Source organism: Rousettus aegyptiacus, unplaced genomic scaffold (assembly GCF_014176215.1).
Source record: "Rousettus aegyptiacus isolate mRouAeg1 unplaced genomic scaffold, mRouAeg1.p scaffold_m13_p_17, whole genome shotgun sequence".
Lineage (NCBI taxonomy): Eukaryota > Metazoa > Chordata > Mammalia > Chiroptera > Pteropodidae > Rousettus > Rousettus aegyptiacus.
Window position 1 is genome coordinate 8,948,054 of NW_023416292.1, and position 23,211 is coordinate 8,971,264.

Sequence of the window (23,211 nt, forward strand, 5' to 3'; positions counted from 1 at the left end):
AGAGTAACCCCTCAATAAAAGTCATCTATATTTTGCATCTATATGGCCCCCAACGGGATTCTTTGGGAGTCTCTGAAGCAGCTCTCAAAGACCATTCCACAGAATTAGGCCGGTCCATTTTCACTGGTCTTCGGCAAAATGATCACTTTTTGTTAATTGCCTTTACTCTGATATTTTCGTCTTTCCTACCAAATTTTTCTTAAAATTTACATGGTCTTTCTGTTAGTAAAGAATTTTGTTAGTATATGGTCTTAGTTGTTTTAAATAGCCATGCTTGGCAAATTAAATGGTAGCATTTCAACGCTAATCCTCCCAATTTTTAAAATTTATTTGTTTGTTTGTTTGTTTGTTTGTTTAACACCTACAGCACCCAGTATTTCTAGGTGGTCTCCTATTCAAGTACTAACCAGGCCCAATCCTGCTTAGCTTCCGAGATCAGACAAGATTGGGCCAATGCTCCCAATTTTTTGAAAATGTATTGAGCCCTGGATCCTAAATCTTGGGATCCTAGTCTGGATGTTTACAGCCTCTAGTTGTCTGACTTTTCTGGTCCCTACTACAGTATTTGGAATGGAAAAAATGCTCACTCTGTAGCCTCTTCACCAATTTACATCCTTCTATGCCATATCTTATAACTGACAGCTGGAAATCTGCGAGGAAGGAAGGAAGGAATGTAGTAAGAAAGCAGGAATAAATATTAGCTATTAATAGTAATTGTACTAGCATTTATATTAATATTGCAGAGGGGCAGAAAATAAGGCCACATAAATACAACATACATGGTTTAGATGTGATAAGTACAAAAGATCAGGAGATTTCCTAATAAGTGTATTAGGAATTATTTGTTTTGTAATAATATGAACGTATTTTAAATATTAAATGCTTCCATTCCTTGTAATTAGTTTTCTGTAATTAGTTTGCAAACATAAGAGGTGCTTTAGACATTTTAAGAAATATTTAGAACCAGAAAGACCCTGAATAGCCAAAGAAATCCTAAGAGAACAAAGCCAGAGGTATCACACACCAATTTCAAATTATACTACAAAGCTACAATAATTAAAACAGTACAATATTGGCAGAAAAACAGACACACAGACCAATGAAACAGAATTGAGAGCCAAGAAATAAAACCCATACATATATAGGCAACTGATTTTTGACAAAGCCCAAAACATTACAATAAAGACTGAAAGCCTCTTTAATAAATGGTGCTGGGAAAATGGAAAGCCACATGCAAAAGTTTGAAACTAGACTGCTATCTGACACAGTCACAAAAATTAACTCAAAATGGATCAAAGACTTGAATATATGGCATGAAACAATACAATACATAGAAGAGAACATAGGTATTAAACATTTGGATCTTGGTCTAAGAGTTTTTATGAACAAATGCAAGAGAAATAAAAAAAAAATCAAATCAAACTAAAAAGCTTCTGCGCAGCAAAAGAAACCATCAGCAAGAAAAAAACCACAACTAACTCAACTTATAAACAATACCTCCGATAAGGGGCTAATATCTAAAATATATAAAGAACTCATATGAATCAACAACAACAAACTATAAATTAAAAATGAGCAGAGGACCTGAATAGACACTTCCCCCAAGAAGACATATAAATAGCCAACAGGTATATGAAAAGATGCTCAACTTCATTAGCTATAAGAGAAATGGAAATCAAAACTACAATGATGTACCACTTGACACCTGTTAATAATGGCTAGCATTAACAAGGCAAGAAATAAGGGTTGGAGAGGATGTGGACAAAAGGGAATCATTGTATACTGTTGGTGTGAATGTAAATTGGTTCAGTCTTCATGGAAAACAGTATGGAAGTTCTTCAAAAAATTAAAAATAGAGCTACTATATTACCCAGCAATCTCTCTTCTGGGTGCCTACCTGAAAAAATTGAAAGCTCTTCTTTATAAAGATATATGTACCTCTATGTGCATGGCAGCATTATTCATGATAGCCAAGACATGGAAACCTAAGTGTCCTTCGACCAATAACTGGATAAGAAAGCTGTGGCACGTGTATACAATGGAATACTACTACTCAGCCATAAAAACTGATGAAATACTGCCATCTGCAACCACATGAATGGATCTTGAAAGTATCATGCTAAGTGAAATAAGGTAGACAGAAAAGGAGAGAAACCATATGATTTCACTCATGTGTGCGACATAAAACAGAAAGCAACTAATGAACAAACAAACTCACAGACATAGGCAACAGCGTATAGTTACCAGAGGGAAGGAGGATGCAGGGAGGATGAAGAGGGTAAAAGGGGTCAAATAGATGATGACGGAAGAAAACTAGACTTAGGGTGGTGAGGCCACAACAGAGGGTACAGACGAAGTATTATAAAATTGTATACCTGAAATGCACATAAAATTATTAACCAATGTTAACTAAGTAAATTTTAAAAAACCAACAAAATGAAGAAATATCATACCACGAGGCAAACGTAGATTTTCTATAATTAAATCAGTCTAAATCATTGCTTAAATTTTGCTTCATGATACAACATGCAAATAAGAATGTAAAAAGCTAAGTGGCTATTTTTATCCTAGTATGACATCTTGGCTAGAGTACAGGACTCTAAGATGCTGGTCTTGTATTCATCTAAGTAACTGATTTGCTATTGTATCACATTGGGAAAATTGCTTAAGCAGCTTCTGTTCCATTTTTATAAATATGAGATAGTAAAATTTATTGCTAGTGGCTCATTGTCAAGGGTGTTGATGAAGACGGATTACAAATGATGGCCTTATTTATAAGAGGATAGTTATTTGTATATTTGAAGGTCATATAACTTTCATACTATATTTGTAATAAATAATAGCATAAGGAAAGAATAAACATTTGGATTAAACAGTTTATAATAGCATTAATAACAGCTACCATTTATCTTACATTTATTAGGTCCCAGGCATTATCTGAAATGCCTTATGAACAGCATCTGCTCCACTCTTTTTAGGAAGGCACTACTACTGCCTTTGCCTTACGGTTCAGGAAATTGGGGCTTTGGGGACTAATTCTCTTAGGAGATGGATGGCCCACCTGTTCCCATGGAGCAGCACTGACTCCCTTGGAATCTGAGTTGGCCAGGCTAGTGAGTTATGCATTTCTCCCATCTAATACCTAATAAGGCCATATTTTCCTTTTTCTCTACTTCCTTATAGAATTCTTAATTTTCCTTTGTTTTTTGTCATTTCACTTTCATATCCTGTTTGGAGTTTTCTGCTTTCATAGCTCTGAGCCTTTGGTACTGGCTTGACTCATTCCTCTTGGTGGATCTGACCCAAGTTCCAGTTTTGGTGCTTTTTCTTTTATGTTTCAGTTCCTTACACAGTCTGTGTTTTGCAAGTGAGGTTACCTTTTATGGTCTCCATCACTTTTTCCCAAAGAAGGTTTTCTAGTTTTTCTATATTCTTTTCTATGTATACACTTAAAGGGATTTCCTTTGGAGGCTTCTACGTTGGACTTCAAAAAGAAGTTTTTGATTTACAGAACATTTTACTGAAAAATGCCTATAGGTTTTGTTTTTATGTGAAAAAGGATAAACACTGACAGAGAGAAGAGGGATGGAGGGATTTGTCATTTTGGTGAGATGGAGAGAGAGAGAGAGAGAGAGAGAGAGAGAGGGAGGGAGGGAGAGAGAGAGAGAGAGAGAGAGAGAGAAATGGACAGCCTCTCCTCATGGCCTTCTAGTTGGAGAATTCTGGACTATCTATGTGACTTCAGTACCTAGAACAAGAGAACTCAGAAACAGAAATTATCATTACAACATCAGATATTTTGTTAGGTAAATCTTGTTTTTCTACCCAGTGTGCTTTTGATCCTTATTATTGGGAGTCCAGGTTCTAAACAGTTTAATGAACTGGCTGTGGCAGGGTAGCACGCGGAAACAAATACTGGACTGGGACCAGGAGACCTAGGTTTAGCCCTAATTTTATAACCGGCTGGATAACTTTAGGCAGGTGGTCTAGCTTCTCCGAGTCTGTCTCCTTACTGGCACAATGAGTGCAAAGGCTTAGGTGACCTACTACTAAGGTCTTTTCATACTTCACAATCAGTAGAACACGTACTTTCCCATTCCAATTAAAATTTGGAAAATTCTCATTACTAAAAGAAAGTTCTCTTTGGGAGGAAGACTTTCAGTAGCTCCAGCCTTTCCATAGTTATATCTTGGTAAATAATACTTCCTAGTTCCACATATATGTACATACCACCTATTTACTAAAGAATGGTATAATTCTACTGTAAAATCCCCTTCGTGATTGTGATTTAATTGAATCAAATGCCTTATTTAGAGGTTATCTGAACTATACTTAAAGAAAGGAATGCATTTGAAATTTTTTTGTTGCTGTTCAGCAGTTTTACCACTTAACCTGAAATATTAGATGACAAAAGTCTGCCTTTGGAAACACACAGAACTTGAAAACAGTTTTTGTAGCTGAAAAGATTATGTAAATATTAAGCAGAGTGTTCAGAAGAAACTAAGCGTCAGAGGAAAATTTCTCTGACTCCAGCATTTAGAAAGCTACTGTTGTTTTCTAAAAGATAGATAACCAAAGAAGAGGACCTGAGAGGCTGTATTTCCAGATAATGGAGTCTTCATAGGATTTTAAAGTTGGGAGGGGTCTTGATCATTTAGTTTAACCCTCTACACAGCACAGGCATTCCCTCCCAACCTTCCTGCCATTTGGTCTCCCGTCCTCTGCTTTCAAATGTTTTGTGACAGGAAGCTTACGACTTCATAATATAGCACATTCCACTGAAAGATAGCATTATTCATTACAAATTCTTCTATAAATACTCCTTTGGCTGGGTTCCATTGGAAGCTGCTCTTAGCCAAAAATTGCAACATATACTTCTTCTTTGTTGTAAGTCTGACCCTTAGATTTGTGGGGTCCAAGACAAGAGTATAAATGGAAGACCACATATGATATGTCTAAATATATCAAAGTTATAAATCAAGTTAACAAGCTGTTAAGTAGGGCATGTTCTATATTTCTACCTTGACAAATACACCTTTATAAAACCTGTAGGGATGAAACTGCATCCCTCCCAAAATTCCTGTGTTAAGGCCCTAACTCCAACATGACTGTACTTGGAGATAGGGTCCTGAAGGAGGTAATCAAAGTTAGATAAGGTCAAAAGAGTGGGGCCCTAGTCCTAGAGTACTGTTGTCCTTACAAGAAGAAGAAGAGACACCAGAGATCTCTTTCTCTTTCTGAACATGCATAAGGAAAGGCCATATGAGGACACAGTGAGAAGGTGACAATATACAAACCACGAAGAGAGGCCCCACCACAAACCAACCCTGTAGCAACTTGATCTTGTATTTCCAGCTTCTAAAATTGTGAGAAAATAAATGCAGGTTGTTTAAGCCATCCAGTCTGGTATCTCGTCATGGAAGCCTAAGCTGACTAATGAAACACACGAGTGGAAAAAAGGTGAAAGTTGAGGTTTTTATATGAGCAAAATATGAAAGGTAGCAGAATTTCCTTATTATTGGATATGTCTGGGTGTTCTGTGACGAGCTGACAGTGTTGGATGAGTAATAAAATACTTATATATTTCATAAATACTATAATTATATAGTGTTTATTATGTTTCAATTTCAGTAAAATCTCTAAGTATGTTGTTATACTCAAGATTTGCACATAATTTATGTTCTATTGGCAGTAATTATATTAAGGATTAAAATGGAATATATTAAATTAGTACTATTTTCATCAAAAAGTTATTTTTTCCTTACACTAAAAATCATTAAGTGAAAAAGTAAAATATAAATTACAATTGATATCACTTTTTAAACAATTATTTAAAGTTGTTTTTTCTTTTTGTTAAAAATGTTATTAAATATCAATTTAATAAAAACAAAAACATTCACTATTCTAGCATTCAATGCCCATCTTGTTGCCAGTGTAAAGAATCATTATCCTTCCTAATGCATGTCATGTCTCAGTCTATATACAAATTAAGGAGTAATATGAATTATTTAATAATACAACATGTTCCTCAGCTGTTATGTGCAACTGTTCAGAATACCGTGCTGATTCACGGTCACCTTTGTAACCATGTATTGGAGCACAAAGAGAAGCAAGAAAATTAATTCCTAGCATTAGTAGGAAAGGATACTTCTCAATGCAAGAATCTATTGCGTTCATGGTATCTGAGAAAAGGGTTTGACAAATGAACTTGACAAGCCTTTTCACCTCCCTAGGTGCTTCTTCCACTCAAACCTCCCTGTACTCAAAGAAATGGCTGACTGATGTTGGTGGCAGCGTAACTGACAAAACTTCACAGCAAAGAGATGTGATGAATTGTTTCCCTGAGCAGACTTTTAGGATTATAGGCTGCCCGTGTGATCTTTAGTACAGTGTGTGTGTGTGTGTGTGTGTGTGTGTGTGTGTGTGTAGTCGGGGGGTGTTTGTAGGGCACCGTGAAGCCTAGGATCCTGGGCAGAGGCCTCTCTTGCCTGTGACTAAGGGTGTGACTACCATTTTATTTAAACCAAAACCTAAAAATATTATATATTGCATCTTTCAGCTAACTCTATATTTGGATTATCTTTGTGTTCTAGAGTTGTCTTAGGATATGAGTATAATGTAAAGGTTCAGAATTTTTTCTTATACTTGATGGCATTTGATTCAAATGCAAAACACGTTTTATTTTATACACCAAAGCAAAGAAGAATAAAAAATAAATAAATCTTATATTGTGCAACAAGGACTGTATCGCTGTAATTGCGTCATGTTGCACATGCAGGTCTTTGTTCTGCACCGCTTCCTGTTTATCTCGGAGCTGCATATGCCAAAAAAAATTGGAAGTTAGATTCTTAAGGGAGAGCAAAGACAGCTTAGGATCTCCCCTCTCATGCCTCTAAAAGAAAATTTCATAGGTTCATGTATACTTGGGCAACTGTCTTTTCTTCTACTTTAATTTCCTTTTTTCCACTTGAAGAAAACAATAAAATAAGTTGTACTGCAGATACTGATACTCTTAGCTCTTCAAAGTCTCTTCTTGTTTCCTTTCTCCTTAAGGGGATGTAAGAACTAAATACCTGCCTTTTTTTTCCTGTGTAGCTTTCCAGAATTTTTCTAGGCATATACAAGGACCAGCTTTTTTTTTTTTTTAACATTAATGGGATTATGCCATACATGCTCATCTGTATTTTACCTTTAAAAAAAATATATACAATTTATCTTGAAGATATTTCTATTTTATCACACATTGAACAAACTTATCTCCTAAAGTTCTTCAAAACCTAAATGAGGTAATGATATATCATTATAAACACCAGATCTGTTGTATATTAAGCTCTCAAAAAATGTTAGCTTCCTTCCTCTCTTTCAATAACAGAAGAAGCACATACATTTGTGATTGTGATACTGGAGGATTCTAACATTTAAATGCAGATGTAGGCTGAGAAAAATCACAAAATTACAGAATTTCTGAGTGAATGGCTCTCATAGATTACTTAAGTAGTAGATACTGTATTAAAACCAAGTTTTTGCTTTCAATTTGGTGTTCCTTTAATCCTTTTCTGTTTCCAATATAATTTTGATTTTTAATCTATTGTTAATCTTAAAAATTAAAGTAGAACATATAAAGGTGTTAAACAATGGTAATAAATCAGTTTATGTATACTGCTCAAAAAAAAAAAAACAAGCTAGTAATTTTCATTTAGAGACATAGCTCAAACCAAAGATAATATATGTTTTATTTGAAAAATATAAATTATGTCAAAAAACTCTAAGGTATTACTTCTGAGAAGGACTCAGGGTTTGGAGTTGGAAGGAGGGTTCTTTCACTGTCTAAATTTGTTTGCATATACATCCGTTTTTCTGTTTGAAAAACAAGGATTAATAAATGTAGGTTGTTGGGCAATGCTTGATGTCTTGTGTTTTACACTTGGGGGTCCATCCCTCACAGCCTGGAAAGCAATGAGGGCAGGAGTGGAGATCTAGTGTTCAGGGGCAAACACTGAGAATCCAGGAGAGTGCTCTAATATTGGAAAGGAAACAGAAACAGGGAATTTCCTTGTGGAGGATAAAGGGAATTATGACACAAGCTTAGACCATAAAGTATGAACAGTGATTTTCACTTTCCAGTTGTTCTAAAAAACACTGATTTGTTTGTGAATAAGATAGAGAGGCCTGGGGTAAAATGTTAACAGTGAAACTACTCAATTTAATCTAGTGGAAAACATTAGGGAATAATTGATTAGGCCAACATAACAGTGGTATAAAATAAGCTCTATTGTCCTGAAGAGACTAACTTGTTTTCCTCCTAAACATATGATGATCCAAGATAGCTGCCTAGAATGAGGTTAGGCAATCCATCACATGACCCAAAGTCACCCATTCTGACTCCCATGTGAAAAATGGAAATTCTAAAAAACTCGTTTTTACATCACAATGATATAGTGAATGCACAATAGAGCAAAGCAAAAAAAGGCTTAAGGCTTCCATTTTGTCATTGCCAGTACTCTGTTATTTGAAAGTCATTCTAAGCATAGAACCACAAAATTGGAAGAAATCTTAAAGGTCATTGAGCCCTCTCATTTTCCATATGAGAAAACAAATAGGGACCCAGGGACTAGTGTAGGTCTCACAGTTAGTCAGGGGACACTAGTACTGGAATCTAGGTCTCTCAAGTCAGTGCTTGGCTGTACTACTGCCCTTCCTCATTTCTAGTGTGCCAATGCCCTCTTTTAAAAATGATTTGATGTTTGCCTTTTCCCTCTAACTGTATGAAATCGTAAATCCAATACAAAGGAATCATATGTCTTTACTTGTTTAATGGGCACGTAAGCTATGTAAAGACACTTCCATTATGAAAGTTGTGGGAAAGTTATGAATGTCCCTCAAATTTTCCAGATTCTAGGCTATAGAGATGGAAGGTGTGGAAAGGTAGATACCTCATTGAAACATTCATATTGCACGCACACGTGCATGCACACACACACCAAGCATAGAGACAAAAGTAGATCATGCCTATTCAAGGGTATGAAATAGAGATTGTGGGGGAAAGAAAAGGTAAGAGTAAAGAGCCTTATTTGATTCATTCCGAAATACTGGTGATAATAATTCACTTTCTGTAGCTATTTGCTAGTCATTCAAATTCAGTCAACAAGAATTTACTGTCTATGTTTCCTAAACTCTAAGTTTCCAAATATGAAAAGACACTATTTCTCACTTAAAGAGCTCACTGTCTAGGAGAGGAGATAGGTAAGTAGAGGCAGCGAGTAGGTTTGGAATCACATGCTAACATTACAGTTAGTTGGTCAGCTGATTTTTAGAAAGCAAAAATCTAAAAATGCATTGTATTTGACTAGTTCTTCAATTTTTCAATTTCTAAAATATTTAAGAATATTATATTTCTATTATATTCGCAAAATGAATTTAACACTGAGGAAGTTAAGTCAATTGAACAAAGAATATTTTCGGTTATCTCCATAATTAGATGACATATATATGTAAAAGAGAGCCTTTAGCTAGTTTAACTGAAGTGTTGGTTCAACCCTTTGAATGCTGATGGGATTGTGGAGAGCAATGAATCACAGTTATCAGCTATTAAGATCCTATGGCTATAGATTTTCTCTTACATATAAGTTAACTAGTTTTGCTATTGATTTAAGTGCTATTTTTATGTAGCACTGAGTTTCAGAACTTCTATAAGGAAAAAATAAGATTCAAAAAACCAAAAATTACATTTGAGAAAATGTTTAAAAACTTCATTGCGGTAAGAACACTTAATATGGGCTCCACAGTCTTAAAATTGTTATATTTTGTGCATATTATTGGTGACTCGAAGTACAATATCGTACAGCAGATCCCCAGAGCCTATTCACCTTGCTTAACAAGCTTTATATCTGTTGGTTATCGTAACACCCCAATTTCCGTTCTCCCCAATCTCTGACAACTACCATCCACTCTTTCGTACTATGAATGTAACTATTTTAGATACCTCGTATTAGTGGAATCGTGCAGTATTTTTGTATGGCTGACTGACTTAATTTACTTAGCATAATGTTCTCAAGGTTCATCCATGTTGTTGCATATTTTAGAACATCCTTTTTAAAGGCTAAATAGTATCCCATTGTATGTATACACTACATTTTCTTTATCCATTTATCTGTCGATGGACAAGTTTAGGTTGTTTTCACATGTTGGCTATTGTGAATAAGTGCTAACAGCTCTTTGAGACCTGATTTCTATTCTTTTGGATACTGGAAGTGGGATTGCGGGATCACACAGCAGTTCTATTTGGAATGTTTTGAGCCTCCATGCTGTTTTTCCATTGCAGCTGCACCACTTGGCATTCCCACCAACAAACAATACACAAAGGTTCCGATTTCTCCACACCCTCGCCAACACTTGTTTTTGTTTTTAAAATAATAGCCATTCTGAAAGGTGTGAAGTGATATCTCGTTGTGGTTTCAATTTGTATTTCCCTGATGATTAGTGACACTGAACATTTTTTCATACACCTCTTGGCTATTTCTATGTCTTCTTTGTGGAAATGTCTATTTTAAGTCCTTAGTCTATTTTTAAATCAGATTATTAGTTGTAGGAGTTCCTTATATATTGTATTAGTCAGGACTCTCCAGAGAAATGACACCAATAGAATATATATAGACAGACATATGCATGAGAGATTTATTATAGGAATTGGCTCATGTGGTTACGGAGGCTGAGAAGTCCCACAATCACCATCTGCGAGCTGGAGAATCAATAAAGCTGCGCATGTGACTTACTCTGAGTCCAAAGGTCTGAGAACTAGGGGAGCTGATTGTGTCTTTGAGGCTGAAGGATCAAGAATCAGCAGCTCTGATGTCCAAAGGCAGGAGACAATGGATGGCTCAGCTCAAGAAGAAAGAGAACTCACCCTTCCTCCACATTTTTGTTCTATTCAGGCCCTCCATGGGTTGGATAATGCCCACCTACATTGATGAGGATGGATATTCTTTATCTAGTCTACTGCTTCATATACAAATCTCTTACAGAAATATCCTCATCAACACCCCCCAGAATAATGTCTTACCAGCTATCTAAGCATCCCTTAGGCCAGTCAAGTTGACACATAAAATTAACCATCACATATACTTTGGAGATTAACCTCATATGAGTTGGTTTGCAAATGTTTTCTCCTATTCTGTAGGTTGCCTTTTTCACTTCATTGAACGTTTCCTTTGCTGTGCAGAAACTTTTTAGTTTCATGTAGTTTCACTTGTTTATCTTTGTTTTTGCTGCCTGTGCTTTTGGTGTCATATCCATGAACTCATTGCCAAGACCAATGTCATGAAGCGTTCCCTTGTTTTCTTTTAGATTTCTTATAGTTTGGGGTCTTACGTTTAAGTATTTAATCCATTTTGAATTGATTTTTGTGTACGATGTAAAAGAAAGGTCCAACTTATTCTTTTTTTTTTCACACATGCATCCGTGGGTCCTTTGAGTTTCATTCTTCTGCATGTAGATGTCCAGTTTTCCCAGCACTATTTGTTGAAGACACTATCCTTTCCTCATTTGCATTCTTGGCACCTTTTCAAAGATCAGTTCACTATATGTGTGTAGATTTATTTCCGTGCTGTTGGATTTGGTTTGCTAGTTATTTTGATGAGGATTTCTGCATCTATATTCATTAAAGATGTTGGCATGTAGTTCTCTTTTCTTGTGGTATCTTTGTCTGGCTTTGGTATAAGGGTAATGCTGGCCTCATAAGTTTGGAACTGTTCCCTAACTTTCAATCTCTTGAAAGAGTTTGAGAAGAATTAGCATTAATTCTTCTTTAAATGTTTGGTAGAATTCACCAGTGAAGGCATCTCATCCTGGGCTTTTCTTGGTTGGAAAAGTTTTGATTACTGATTTGATCTCCATACTAGTTATAAGCCTGTTCAGGCTATTTTTCATGATGTAGTCTTGATAGGTTATATGTTTCTAGGAATTTATCCATGTTTTCTAGGTTATCCAATTTGTTGACATATAACTGTTCATAGTCTCATGGGATCCTTTTCATTTCTGTGGCATCAGTTATAATGTTTCTTCTTTCATTTCTGATTTTATGAGTCTAAAGATTCATCAATTTTCTTTTTCAAAAAGCCAACTCCTAGTTTCATTGATTTTTCTCTTATGTTTTTCTATTTTCTGCTTTATTCCTGCTCAAATTTTTGTTACTTCCTTTTTTATGTTAACTTTATGCTTAGTCTGTTCTTTTTCTAGCTCCTTGAAGTATAAAATTAGACTATTTGAGTTCTTCTTTTTTAATGTGTCACTGTGAACGTCCTTTGGTATGGCTTTTGTTGTGTCCCATAAGTTTTGGTATCTTTTCATTCCTATTTGTCTTGAGGTATTTCTAATTTATTCTATGATTTCTTCTTTAGCCCAATGGTTTTTCAGGAGTGTGTTGTTTAATTTCCACATATGTGTAAATTTTCCAGTTTTCTTTCTGCTATTGATTTCTAGTTTCATTCCCTTGTGGTCAAAATATACATGATATGATTTCAATCTTCTTAAATTTGCTATGACTTGTTTTGTGATCTAACTTGATCTTTACTAGAGAAAAACTCGCATGCATTTGAGAGAACATATATTCTGCATACCCTTATTAATCTAAAGTGTTGGTTCAAGTACTGTTTCCTTATTGATTTTCTATCTATATGTTCTGTTATTGAAAGTGGGGTATTGACATCTCCTGTTATTATTATATTACTGTTTATTTTCCCCTTCATTTCTATCAGTGTTTGCTTTATATATTTAGGTGTTCTGATGGTGCATATACAATTATTACATTTTCCTGGCAGAGTGACCTTTAATCATTATATAATGTCCTTCTTTGTCTCTTATAACAGTTTTGACTTAAAGTCTATTTTTCTTCCTATATGTGTATAGCTACACCCGTTTCTTTTGGTTACTATTTGCATGGAGTATTTTTTTTCCCTTGTCTTCATTTTCAGCCTATGAGTGTCCTTAAATGTAAAGTGAGTTTCTTATCAACAGCATATAGTTGGGTTTTTTTTTTTTTTAATCTATTAAGCCACTCTATGCCTTTTGATAGGAGAATTTAATCCATTTACATTTAAAGTAATTATTCATACGGAAAATTTGCTATTGCCATTGTGTTAGTTGTTTTTGTTAGTCTTGTACTTCTTTTGTCTGTTTTTCCCTCTCTTTTTGAATCCCTTTATGTTTGGACTTTTTTTGCATTGGTGTGCCTTGCTTCCATTCTCTTTTTCTTTTGTGTAACTTCTATAAAAATTTTTGTGCATGTATGTGTGTATGATTACCTTGGACCTTACACAAAATATCTTATAGTTATAATAGTATATTTTAAGCTGATAATAATTTAAGTTCAGTTACACACACTTTGTTATTGTTGACGTTATTTATATCTATTCATATTGTATATCTTTTAACATATGTTTTAGTTATATTCATTTGGTATTTTAACTTTTATACTAGAATTAAAAGTGATTTACCCACCACCATTACATTAATACAGTATTCTGGATTTGTCTATATATTTGCTCTTCTGACGAATTATTTCCAATAACTTGTCTTCAAGTTGGCTGGTCCTTCCTTCTGTTTGATCTAGTCTACTGTTGAACCCCTCTGGTGAATTTTTCAGTTCAGTTATTGTATTTTTAAGCTCCATGATTTCTGTTGGCACTTTTAAATGTTTTCTATGTCTTGGAAATGCTCACTGTGTTCACGTATTTTCCTTTTGACCTCAGTAAGTCTTTATGACAGTTATTTTGAATTCTCTATCAATTCTCTGTTTCATTAGGGTCAGTTTTTGGAGATTTATCTTGCTCCTTTGTTAGGAACACCTTTGCCTGATTCCTCATTTTCCTTGTTTCTCTGTGTTGGTGTCTGTACATTAGACAAAGCAGGCACCTCTCCTAATCTTCATGGCCTCATCTAAGAGAAGACTCCCACCAGAGATTCTGGGGGCATCTATCAACCCTTTCTCTCCCCAGGGGGAAGCAAGAAGCTGTGTTTTTTTGTCCACTTGCCCTGTGCTGAGCCAGGGGTGGGGGAGTTATTGCATTTATCAGTCTAAACTGCTGTCTCCATTCTCCCCCGGGCCATTAGACTGCACCACTCACCAGAGCTCCAAGACTGGCGAATCAGATTCTAGTTCTTTGATCAGCCCCAGAGAAGTTGGGGTGCTGGACACATAGATTAACTCTTTCCCTCCCCAAGGGATAACTGAGAGCTGGGTTTTTCACCTGCTCACTCTGTGCTAAGCAGGAGGGAAGATCTATGACATCTACTAGCCTACACCGCTGACTCCATTCTCCTGCAGGTGGCTAGATTATGCCAGACCTGTCAGAGTTCCAAGTCTTGCAAAACAGAAGCCATTCCTCTGGGGAGCCCCCTTGGAAAAGCTGGAGTGCTAGAGGTACAAACCAACTCTTCCTTCCTCTGGAGAAGCTGGGAGCTAAGGTGGTCTCCCTGATTGCGTGTGCTGTGCTGGGGGCATGGACTCTGGTGACAGGGTGTCCTGAATGTCCCTACTAGCTTTGGTGAGTCTGGTTTCACATTTGTACACAGTGTGAGAGCCTTTCACTTAGTTTGTGAATTTCTCACAAAGTTAAGTTGTTCATGAACTGTTGCTGAATTGGTGTGTTTGTGAGGAAGAAGGCGCCAGGGCTTCCTACTTTGCCATCTTGCTGATGTCACTCCTATAAATTCTTATTGTATAGATTTTTCTAAAGTCAAAATAGTTTGCTAAATTTGGAAAAAATTTTTAAAAACTCTTCAACGTCTGTGATATTTTCTCACTTACAAAAACTATTCCTAAATTTATTACAGTTCTATTTATAGGAATACAACATTCAGTACTTCAGAAATCACTGTTTATAAATCATATCAAGTTTGAGAAAACATGTTTCTATTTTTAAATGGAGCCAAAAATTAACAGTAGTCATGAAAAATAAAAGAACTTGGTTAAATATAATTTTACAGCAATGCTAAATGTAGATTTAACTGTGAAGAAATATTATTTCATTGAATTTCATTTACCATATGGTAACTAACTTCAGGTCAAACTAAAAATGTTGCCATGGACTCTATCAGGCTACCATTTTCTAGTCTTCAATTTCAAGCATTTCTATTAAACAGCAGAAATGCTTGCATAGTGGGAACTGGCCGGTAAATGGCAGGCAGGGAGTATATTTCTTTGAAAAATAATCCTATTAATAAGCTTCCTGGAAAAGAGCAGTTAATAATACTATACAAACATAAGTCTCCTCTTAAGGTTTTGAATTTTAGGGTATCAGAGAGATTTAGGTATTATGTGTAAATAAACATATTCTATAAGACACGAAAGAGATAATAGCACAAAATTTTATCTTTCCAAAGGTTGGTTCAAAATCTATTTAAAGAATATATTTCTTTCCAATGATTATTCAATAACTAGTGAACTACCAGTTTACTAATGGCAAACAATGAGTAATAAAAACTATACTTGATTTTCCATTAAGAATTATTATTAATGGAAAATATATCAAATGAAAGGCTAAGAGATTAAATTTTTCAAAATTAAGACCTATATAGGTGGTACAGTAACTTTTCATCATTAGTTAGAGGGATGATATGTGATAACTGAAAATTCTAGTTACTTATCCAAACTTTATAGCTTTTAACTAAATGCAATCTTAATTATTAATATAAGCCTGGTGGTAGAAAATAAATGCTTATGTAAGATTGTTTGAGGGGGATGATACCCTGGATGTTACCTGCTGAAGGAACAGAGCCATCAGAAAGTTTCCTATCTAGATTGGATTCAGAGTTAGATCAATAAGACAGCCAGAAAATCCAGTCTAAAGATACTAAAACATTATTAGAAATGTAGTACATTAAAGAAAAGTGTATTTACCAAAATTTCCCTCAGAATTTAAGGCAGGAAGGCATACTATGATGAGCCATTTGTGGTGGGGTACGGGGCCCCAGCTGAACATGCTCCAGCAACCAGAGTCGTTACATCACCTCCTAAGGAGGGCAAGTGCAGTTAGATGTTGTTTTGCTTCAAAGGAGTCAGTATGTGGCAAGAGCTAAATCGCTCAGGATAGTACCTGCCAACGTTCTTCTAGCCTCCCATGAAGTTTAGTGGGATGCCAATTAATTATAACCCAACTATCCATTCACATGCCTGTGGTTCACTTCAGAAAATACTATTTAGTCTCTATAGAACTGCCTTTACATAATGATGCTGGGGGCCATAGGATACACTATAAGAAACAGAAATGTCCTATTTTAGAAGTAAAATTAAGAGCAAAGTATGCTTTCATATCTACAACAGGCCTTTCAGGAAATAACTGCTTTGTTTTGATCTATGCAACTTGCAATCGAGAATATTTTTCCTTTTGCTTTGGATGCTAGGACACTTAAGGGCCAGATTTACCATCCCATTCTTGAAACTGTATATAGGTTCAGAGTGTGCACTTCTCTTTCTCTTATTTATACCTTCTATTTTATTACATCTTTTTCTTTCACCTGTACTTCTTCAAATTTTTTATTTCAATCTTTCATATTATGAATATTTTTTAAAGTTACCTCTGTTCCTTTGTAACACCAGTTGGAGTCCCTGGTTCCAACATCTCACACCTTCCTCTTGGTTCATTCCCTTATTTTGATAGAGTACCCCTTCCAATAGCTTCCTGAGACAAAAGCAAAGAGAATTAATTTTTGAGAACTTGTTTATTTGAAATTGTCTTTGTTCTACCCTCAAACTTGATAGTTTGGATGGGCATAGAAAATTCAATTTTCTGTGCTCACTGGGCAAGAAAAAATGGCATTTTTTGTTTCATTATATTCCTAATTTGGTTGCTCTATTACCATTGTATTGGTCAAATTCTTTAACAGCTTTAGGAAATCAGAAATTTCTGAATCTTAATACAATGTAATGTATACAAATTGGCACTGTATATAAAAAAAAACTTTTGCATTCTTAATTTTTCCAAAACATTTACATACCTATTTTTTGTGTTGTTTGTATAACACACTTACTTTTCTCTTTTTTCTTATAGATGTCATATAACAAGATGGCTTATATAGGACAATATTCTTTTTAATGTTTTTGCTCTGTTTATTCATTCATTCGTCATTTATTCAATCATTCATTCAATAAACATCTTTCCCTTTCTCAAATTCCCCATCTTGTTTCCTTTCTCTTCTGTATTGCCACTCTTTCTTTCCTGAGAAATTCCAATAAATGGACATGTGTAATTAACCAAAAGACAAATTAGGATTAATTATTCCCTTTGAGATCACAGGCCAGTTCCGGGCACCTGCACATGCCATTCGAAGAGTCTCTTCTCTCCTCCACTATGGACAACTGTGGTACGCAGTGTAAAAGTGACTTTTGAAGATTGCAAGTTGAAAGAATTGGGCTATGAGCAAGATACTGTTCCAAATGCTTAAACTTCGAATTCCTCCTCAGTGCTTTTCTAATGGGACATGCGTTTTGTTTTGCTTTGGATTTTACATATAGGAAAACTGATGCCCAGAGAAATAAATTTGCCTTGTTTCACAGCTAAATGACAAAGTTGGTATTCAAATTTAGGCCCAACTCTAAAACCTAGGTTTTTTTAACCAAGTTTTAAGTTTTAACCTACTATTACCAATACTCTCAATGTTTACTTGAGAAAATCCAAGTTATTCTCAGATCCCTCTCTGCTCAGCTTGAAACCATTCGAATTAAAGAAAATTTCATTCATTTAACAAATATTTAGGCTTCTTTGTACAGATATCTTTGAATGGTGATAAATAAACAAAGCTGATATGGTCCTTGCCCTTAAGTTGCTTATTTCAGGAGGGCAGGAAAAATATTCCACTTTTAATATTCACTGAAAAGACTAAAACACAAGATAGCAAGAGAAAATGCCTTAGGATTTAGTCATATCCTGATATTTGGGGAAATGGACATAGGGTAAGGAAAAATATACCGTAAACATACATTAGGGAGATAGACTAAAACATAATAAAATCGATCCTTCTCTTTTGTTTGTAACACCTACCCAATCACTTTAGAGTAATATTTTCAAAATCTTAGATTTGTTTGAATTACATTTCCTTCCCTCTAAAGTTGTAATTCAGTTTATAACAACAATGGTCCAAGGCCTGTATACCAGGCATGTTTTCACAAGTCTTATATCATTAATTTTACTTAAAATTTTATCTTCAGGAAAGGGATTGACCACGAAGAGGCACAGTAAACTTTCTGGGGTAGTAGAAATGTTCTGACTTGATTGCAGTAATGATTATGACTGTTTGTCAGGATTCATAGAACTTTACACCTAAAAGAATGAATTTTACTGCATGTAAATTACCTCACTAAACCTGACTTAAAAACAAGATGAAAGCCTAAAATCTTAATTACCTAGCTAAAAATAAAATAAAATTTAAAATACAATTTACAATTTAGGTGCAAAACAAATTTTCTCTTCAAGAGTGAAGGAGCCCTGGTAGTTTTTTGTGTTTATGCTGCTAATAATCCAATTTGATATTATACAATTATCAATATTTTAAAATAAGATATAAGAAAAATGTGAGTCTTTTAAATAAGGATTTGGATCACAAAACCTTTATTATAACCAAAATGTTACTAAGGCAATACTATATGTGTGTATTTTTTTTTAATCTCAAACAGAAAATGTTAAAAATTTCAGTGATTTAAACTTCCATAGCATTATCATAAATTCTGCTTACATAAGATATTGAAAACTTGACATTTAACAGTTAAGGACAAAGGATTAGCAGCTGGCTTCTTAATCGGTAGATTCAATTACATCCTAAAACATAATTATAGCTCAGTTTCTTAAAAAGGCAAAGGAAAAGAAATGATCGTTTTCCTCAAAATTGGGAAAAAAAACACTTTTTAGAACACAGGAAATGATAATCAAGTGATGTCTCCTCTTTAATACTCTGTTTTTATTCTACCAGACAGACCCAAGCCAACCAAGTCAATTTAAATTAGGAGGGGTAATAGAATTTCAAGTCCTGGAAACCCTGGAACAAATGTACTGTAAACAGGAAGAGCTCTCTTGCCTTGATTAAAGTAATATAATTGTGGTAGATGTCATTGTCAATCAAAATATACACACCTGATTGTTTTTCTAATATGGAAGAGTTTATTTTTATTTGTGGCTTTAATTAAAAAAAAAAAAACCCTTTAAGTGTATTGTGCTTGGTAAATGGCCTTTTAGAAGAATGAAAAATACCTTAAGTGATAACTTAATATATGAAAACTATCTGTAACAACTGCCCTCTCCCAATGAAGCTCATCTTCCAGAACCCATCTTAAAATTTTTAGTTTTAAAAGATAGACAGGCTCAACCATATCTTTGAATATCAATAAAATCTCATTTTGGTCCATGTATTTTTTTAATGTTTTCCAATGTTTTTATCCTTAATAATACATAACCTGTTAAAACCTGGAAGGCAGAGAAGGTATTCAAAGCATTATTTGGGAATGAATATGTTCTGGGTATTAAAGGACATAACTTGCTAAGAACAAATGCTCTGAGGCTATTCATGAAAAAATGCTGAAGGAGCGGTATTACGACATCGGGACATCTATGTAAGGCAGTGGTCCCCCACCTTTTTGGCACCAGGGACCCGTGCTCCTATGAGAATCTAAGCCTGACACCCTGAGGTGGTGCTGAAGTGGTGATGCCAGCGCTGGGGAGTGGCTGCGAACATTGATGAAGCTTTGCTCGCCGCCACCCTGCCACTCACCTCCTGCTGTGTGGCCCTGCTCCTACCAGGCTACAAGAGCCAGTACCAGTCCAAGGCCCTAAGGCTGGGGACCCCTGAGGTAAGGTGTCCTAGGACGTAACAGAATAGTGCCAACTAGGCAAAATTACTCTAAGAATTTTTCTTTCCGAAACTGTAATCAAGTAAATAAACTTAATAAACAATATTTATTAAAAGTACATACGTCATAGAAGTATTTTTAAATAAGCGTTCCCTGGGATGTGGGTTCACGAGTCTTAACCACGCGAGGTACCAGCAATGACAGTTGCTTCTATTGGGGGTAGAGGGTAGAAAGGTTAGAGTCCTAAATGACAGTGACAATAATGACAAGAGTGAGTTAAGAATAGTAAGAAAGGCAGGTCCCTAAGAAGGCAGTTAAGAGAAGGGAAGCTCGTGGGCTCCCCAGGCGGTACCGTCTGGGCTGGAGGCCCTTCAAAGAGGTCAGTGAAGAGGACTGAACAAGAAGTCAGGTGGGATTTGCTAATGTGGAGGGAATTACTTCAAAGGGTTATGTGAATAGAAAATCAGAAAGCTGGGAGTATAATTAGAAAGCCGGGAAGTTATTCTAAGGAAGGAAATGGCTGTATTGTGTGCGCTCTTGAGGAAGGGGATTCTGAGTTGGTTACTGATATTTAAATACCTGAACTAATTAGGTGTTTGTCAGGTGTGAGTGGGGTGAATGTTGACAGACCTTCCAGATGGCAGGACAAAGACCCAGGGTTAAAGGTACTTTGGGAATCCCAGAATGGGAGGGAGACATTGTGACATAATGTAGAGCGCATAGGCTTTGCAAATCAAATAGACCTGTGTGATAGTTGATTTATTAACTTGACTAGGCTACAGGGGATTTTTGGTCAAACATTCTGGGTGTGTCTGTGAGGGTGTTTTTTGATGAGATCAACTTTTAAATTCTAAACAGAACTCTTAGCAAACTGGAATTGATGCCACATTTAATTTTATGAAAGGCTAATGGTAACAAAATAAGTTGCTATCAAAGATTTAGTTTTGAAAATAAACATGTAGTATGTTACAGTGATTAATATTTTCAATAATAACCTAGTACCTCTACAGAATTCTAAATCAGAAATTCCACCTTTTTGCATTCACAGTGTTTAAGACAAGAAAGAGTGACGTATGTTTGGAAAAGTTTTAACAAGATTTTAATTAGGGTTTTAGAAAGTTCAGCTGAATTTTCCCATGCAAAGAGGTACATGAGTGTGATGAAATATAAAAAGTAACTTTCACGAAAATAGAGAAGACTAGAAGTTTTACTGTAAAAATCCCCCTTCTCAGGAAGGGAATAAGTACAATCTCATTTTATATCCTTTAGTCTTCTCTCAGGGTTGGGATGAAGTATCTTTGTGCAGAAACTGATTCTATTTCGAACGCAGACATTCCATTTCTGTTTCATCAAGCTCTTGAACCTCTTTGCATGGGAAAATTCTAAAACTTTCTAAAACCCTAATTAAAATCTTGTTAAAACTTTTCCAAACTCTTTCCTGACTTAAACACTGTGAATGCAAAAGTGTGGAATCTCTGATTTAGGATTCTGCAGAGGTACTAGGTTATTACTGAAAATATTAGTCACTATAACATACTACCTATTTATTTTCAAAACTAAATCTTTGATAGCAACTTCTTTTGTTGCCATTAGCCTTTCATGAAATTGAGAGTGGCATCAATCTTTCTTAGAGTTCTAGTTAGAAAAAGCGTTACTGTAAGAATGCCCCTCTGACAACGGTAACTTCTCAGGAAGGGAATAAGTACAATCTCATTTTACATCCTTAAATCTTTCAGAGTTGGCATGAAGTATCATTGTGCAGAAACTGATTCTACTTCAAACGTAAACATTCCATTTAGCAACCAGTCTTAATTAAATTCACAGAATCAGCAGAAGTTGTGAAGTTTCTATTTTTTTTTTTAAATGTGAAGACTAGCCAACTGTGACAAGAATACCAGTGTGTGGATTATAGTTATGGCCTTGAGAACAGTACGAAGTTCTACCATCTTAAATGTAAGCAGACCACACCACTTAGATCCTCAAATAATGTTTGGTTGCTTTTATTTTCCTTGGTTCCTTCTTCATGGGTGATGGTAGTTGTGGGAGTGCAGAAGGATAGGGTGGGCCTGGAAAGAAGAAAACTGTTTCCCTTAGCCCAGCTATAGAAGTCTGCAGTTCCATCCTCTCAACTATAAACCCCACCCCCCTTCCCCAAACGTGCAATCTGGTTTTGGTAATCTACATTTACTCAATAAAACAAAATGCTACAAAAAATGTAGCTTACTACACGCTAACACTATTCAGATGCCAGATAGAGAGACAAAGACACTAGTTTGAGGCCCAAGAGCTTCATCTAGTGGGTGAAACTAACATGTAAGCAAACAATCACAAGGTAGTGAACAATAACTGAGAAATAGATGTAGCTCAAAGAGAGCAGGTACAACTTGGGGGCAGAGAAGAAAGACTTCACCAAAATGCTACAGGATGCAGGTGGCCCACTCCAAGGTTAAGTATTTTTCAAGCAAAAATTCAATTTCCGGACTAAAATCCTTAACTTCTGAACGTGAGGACTTTTATGTTAAAGTTCTTATACATTACACACAATAACCCAAAGGGAAATTAGCTCAGTTTGCAAACATGATTATCTTTCACACCTGCTCAAATTAAGACCCTCCTAAAATAGGCATTAAGGAAAATGTGGCAGCAACTATACAAAATTAGGATAGACTTCTGTTGTTATATGAACAATATAAAACAATATACATATTTCTGGATGTATTTGTTAGACTATATGTCCTCTTTTTAAACTGTTAAAATGGATTCTGAAAGAGGAAAAAGTCCTAGAAACTCACAGTTCCAAATATTTATATTTGAAAAATCTCCAATTTCCAACAACCAGTGTGGTATTTTTGAAACACAAATGAAAATTACACGTTTGGATTTACGGATTTCTGTTATTCACCCATGTCATCATCCTCAATGCTACCTTTATTCCACAATTTTCCATTTCAACGAAAGGGACACAAGTTTTTTCAAAAAACGCGCCCATACTACCATCTGACACTCCGGTTCACCTTTATATTTAATATTCTTTTGAAACGTCCAACACCTTTCATCTACGGAGACAAACCCCGTGAAACACCATACCAACAAAATACAGGTCACTGTGACATGGCAGACCACTTTGCAAAGGCAAAATTAGTTCACTTTACGCTGACAGAACTTTCCAGATCGCTCCTCACTCCCTCTCTGCCAAAGACTGGGAGAGTGTGGATTTCACTGGATGTCTGGCACTACTTTCTCTAGAACAAAGCTTTTATCTGCTTCCTGGAATGTCACCTTGGTATGCCCCGGGCTCCGGCTGGAGCACTTGGGTTTTGTGGCATCAGCTTTGGCTTCTCAACTAGTGACCTTCAAGCCCCTGTGCTTGGCCTGAC

General features: G+C 35.5%; 1 long non-coding RNA gene across 4 annotated transcripts in view; it reads right to left on the bottom strand.

Moving 5' to 3' along the window:
• The window catches only part of LOC107521644, a 98,288-nt gene that overhangs the window by 74,238 nt on the left and 839 nt on the right, over positions 1-23,211 (bottom strand). For all 4 annotated transcript variants that reach the window (XR_004955109.1, XR_004955110.1, XR_001599614.2 and 1 more), the window contains exon 2: positions 16,573-16,676. This is a non-coding gene — a long non-coding RNA (uncharacterized LOC107521644). The remainder of the gene's footprint in view (positions 1-16,572; positions 16,677-23,211) is intronic.